The sequence below is a fragment of the Carlito syrichta genome, unplaced genomic scaffold, assembly GCF_000164805.1.
Source record: "Carlito syrichta isolate Samal-C Ts95f unplaced genomic scaffold, Tarsius_syrichta-2.0.1 Scaffold303656, whole genome shotgun sequence".
In the NCBI taxonomy this organism is placed as follows: domain Eukaryota; kingdom Metazoa; phylum Chordata; class Mammalia; order Primates; family Tarsiidae; genus Carlito; species Carlito syrichta.
The window spans coordinates 142,425-147,235 of NW_007247752.1; positions in this window are offsets into that span (position 1 = coordinate 142,425).

A 4,811-nucleotide genomic window follows, 5' to 3' on the forward strand; every position below is an offset into this window, starting at 1 on the left:
CCGTTTATATAATTCTACCGCATTGCTTTGAAAATTGGGCATGTAAGAACTAGAGAAGATAATAACTTGATCACGGTCATCCCACGAGGACCCAGACAAATTAAGGCACTAGTTGAGATCTTTAGACTTCTAATACATATTCATGACATTAAAAGGTCTCTTTTTCATTGCTGATAATTTTAAATAGATTTTGGCTCCACTTTCAAAACTGGAAGTGCAGGCTAGGCATGGTGCTCACACCTGTAATCCCAGCATTTTGGGAGGCTGAGGCAGGAGGATCCCTTGAGTCCAGGAGTTTGAGACCAACCTAAGCAACATAGCAAGACCTTGTCCCTACAAAAAAGTTTTTTAAAAAATTATCTGTGCTTGGTGGCACAGGCCTACAGTTCCAGCTGCTTAGGAGGCTGAGGCGGAAGGATCACTTGAGCCCATGAATCAGAATCACTTCAGCCTGGGCGACAAAGTGAGACCCTAACTAAAGGGGAAAAAAAATCTTAAAAGAAGAAACTTTAAAAGTTATAAATATGACTATGCCAAACAGTAACTAAGAGAACACAACTAAAGCAGTAATATAGGACAGCATATACTTCTTGAAACAACATGTTAGAATCCAATGCAGAACCTTTAGAAAATATTAGGTTTCTCAATACATCCACCTGTGTATAAAATGTGAACATTGTCAACAAGCATCCTCTTTATTTATTTATGCAGCCTTTTAGTTTAAAGAGAGTTTCTCTTTACCATGAGATAAACAGACGAAGTAGCATACTCCCATATTACAGATTAAGAAATGAGATTCAAACAGGTAAATGACCTAATCAACCCATTTTTTTTTTTTAGTTGGAGTCTCACTCCATCATCCAGACTGGAGTGTGGAGGCATACTCATGGCCACCCCAGCATTGACCTGCTGGGCTCCAGCAGTCCTTCCACCTCAGCCTTCCAAGTAGCCGGAACTACAGGCGTGCACCACCAAGCCCGCCTGATTTTTTTATCTATTGTAGAGATAAGGTCTTGCCAAGTTACCCAGGCTGTCTCAAACCTGTGGACTCAGGCATTCTCCTTGCCTCAACCTCCCAAAGTAACATAACCATTCTTAAACCTTTTATTATGAGTATACTTTTGAAAAAATAAGTGATGATAAAACAGGTTCATTTTATCATACTATGAGTGCATATCAATAGTTGTTTAAATTTCTTTGTTTTTGCCTTTTGCTATCTGCCTTCTCGTATATCTGTATGATTCAGCATAGCCTTGTTCCAATCACAAGCACAACAATCTTAACCACTATTTGCTAATAACAGAGCCTAATCAGTCATTTTCATTGTTAAAAGGAAGCCCTCCTAGCTGATTTCAAATTTTCACCCTGTCTTTATTTGGGAAAGCTAGTGTCCTTCAGCGTGTTGTGGTTTTGCTCTAGAGAAGACCATCTTTACCTACACTGCACGTTAGCACAACCTAGAAGTTTTAAAGAAAATATCAATGCTAGTGTCTAAGACTAGAAAAGTAAGATATTTTTAAATCTCCTCAATTGATTCTGATGAACCAAGGTAAGTTAGGACTGATAGGTGTTCTCCTCAAAAGAGAGGGAATACCATAAAGAAACATAACTCTCTGTTTCTTTATGCAGAAAGATGTCTCAAAGATGGTCCAGTCAGCCCAGACCAAGCACACAGTTGGCTCTAACTTCCTGCTGTGGACTGGATGTTTGTGTCTCTCAAAATTCATATACAGAAATCCTAATTTCCAATGAGATGGTTTTAGGAAGTGGAGACTTTGTATAGTAATTAAGTCATGCCTGTGGAACCCTCATGGACATAATTAGTGACCTTGTGAGAAGAGCCAAAAGAGATCATGCTTTCTCTTCCCATGTGAGGACACAGTGAGAAGACAGCCATCTGCAAACCTAGTAGCAGGCCCTCTGAGTGCGATCTTGAATTTCTCAGCCTCCAGATCCATGAGAAATAAATCATTTAAGCCATCAAGTCTAGAGTACTTTGTTATAGCAGCCCAACATAAAGACTCCTCCCTATTCTCACAGCTCTTCATATTAAACTACAAGTTAAATACTTTACTCATGTGAACAAAGGTCCCACATTCAAAATCATATATTCTAGGACTAAAACTTTGGAGCCAACTACAACTTGTACAAGAAGAAGTCCTGACATTTCTTAATGAAGATGAAGATATAAACCATAAGTATTTAACCTGTAAAGAGTAGACATTCAACAAATAAAGATTAAAGAAGTGAAGGAATAAACGTAGTAATGAATGAAAACCAGGATAATATCTCCATTGACAAAAAGTTCTTAAGGTAAGTGTGTTTAAAACTATGTATTTAATTTGATGAGGCTCATAGGATAATAGGTTGGGATTCCAAGTCAGGGAAATGGTTTGAAGGTAGAGCTTTATACCAAACATTTATTAGATCAGACCATAAGAAATCAAAGATATTTGGCTATTTTGAGTTGTAGAAATGGCAGTTTTGTCTTCTAACAATAATTTCTCATTAGTAGCTCATGCATATTTCACACTATTTATCATTTTTATTTATTTGATGTACTGCTTTTGCAAAATTTATACAAATTTGTACAAATTTACTAAATTTGTATGAAAACTCCATTAAAGAATAGAGATGAAATACTTTAAGTTTTCAAACATGCCTATATATACAATGTTAAAGTAATACATGCGTAATTGAATAATTTAAGATTGTTCCTCAGGGGTAGATCTCAATGTATTTTTGGTATATGCTAGTGATCTAGCCTTGGGATATTTTAGTATCATATTTTTCTTGCCAATATGAATTTCCCACACCCAGTTGCTGCAGTACCCAACTGTACCTCTGGGCAATTAGGAAAAAAAGTAGTCCTTCTGTCTGAGGACACAACTTTCACAAAGGCAAATAGCTTGAAGATCAGTCTGGGGTGAATTTCAGTTCCCATTTGCCCTAGTGCACAGCGATCAACATGCACAACCATATATGAGAACATATTCAGTTGACCATTGAACAACGTGAAATGTAGGGTCCACTTATACGCAGATTTTCTTATACTTCTGCCACCCTTGAGACAGCAAGATCAATTTCCTCCTCTTCTCCTCCTCCTCAGCCTACTCAACATGAAGATGATAAGGAAGACCTTTATGGTGATCCGTTTCTACTTAATGACTAGTAAATATACTTTCTCTTCTTTATGATTTTCTCTATAAAAGTGTCTTTTCTCTAGCTTTATTATAAGAATACAATATATATTACATATATAACATACAAAGTATGAATTAATCAACTGCTTATGTTATCAGAGAGGCTTCTAATTATCAGTAGGCTATCAGTAATCAAGTTTTAGGAAAATCAATAGTAATTACATTTTGGGAAAGTTAAAAGTTATACTTGGATTTTTGACTGTGAAAGAGCTTGGCAGTACTAACCCCCCCCCCCCCATTATTTTAGAGTCAACTGTACATTGTTTTAGGTATTTTTCTAAATCAGAAATTATTTCATTTTCTTAGCTAGTTTTGACTTTATTGCCTTAATATAAGAAATGGAGCAGACATTACATAGCAAAAACATATTTAGAAACCAATCAAAGCATCACTCTACTAGTCAATGATTGGTTATATAAAGTTACACTGAATCACATTCAGATAGCACCTCAGTAGATTTAGGTGGTGAAATTGTGTTTAAAATGTGTGTGTGTTATGTCTAAGCATATCTAAAGAACCTCTACTTTTTAATATATGTATGGTGTGGCTAGATGGAAGGACTTTATCTGAAGCTTGGGGTCTGCTTCAAATGAGACCCCTTTAAAAGACCTCTCTTAGAGCCGGGCTCAGTGGCTCAGCCTATAATCCCGCACCTTTGGGAGGCTGAGGTGGGTGGATTGCCTGAGCCCCCGGGTTCGAGACCCACCTGGGCAACTTGGTGAGACGTCATCTCTACAATAAATCAAAAAGTCAGCCGGGCGTGGTAGCGCATGCCTGTAGTTCCAGCTACTTGGAAGGCTGAGGCGGAAGGATCGCCAGAGCCCAGCAGGTCGAGGCTGTGGTGGCCGGGAGCGGCCACTGCACTCCAGTCTGGGCAACAGAGTGAGACTCCAACTCAAAAAAAAAAAAAAACCTCTTAGGACAAGAATGATCAGCTCTAGTGAAATCCAATAATTACCCAATTTGAGGTCAATTAAATGGGAAAGTACCCGCATGCAATTTAGCTGAAATATCGAAACAAAATCTAGCCATTGGTTTTGACCAGAGAGGACTTACAGGAATTCTGTGAGAATTGTGTGAAATACATCCTTTTGGGAAGGAGTAAAGAGACTTTGAAGCTACATATTTGAGGGCAATTATAAATGACCACAATTTGTTACTCTCAAGTTTTCCCCAAGAGCAGAAAAAAATGAGAAAATAAATACTTAAATAAGTAAGTTAATAACTAATTATACAATAAGTATGAAGGAACTTCAGGCATTAAAGAAACAGGGAGGTGGGACTCTGAACCCTCTGAGCCACCATAAAGCAAGTGTTCTTATTCATAACATTGAATTTTGAAATAGGCACTCTAATTTTGGAAGTCTTAATGTGTTCTGAAAATTAATTTTTACATTTTTATTAAAAGCAATATATCATTCAGAAACTATAAACACTTGCCTCCTGATAGTGTTAATTTATTTTCTTAATGATACTTAATAGTCCAATATCTCATGCAGCTAAATGAGCTCTACAAACTTTAGCAGTTTAAAAATGGTATTATGCTATTTCAAGTAATACTAAATATCCAGAGGGAAAGCCACCATCCAGAAAAACTTACACAATTTT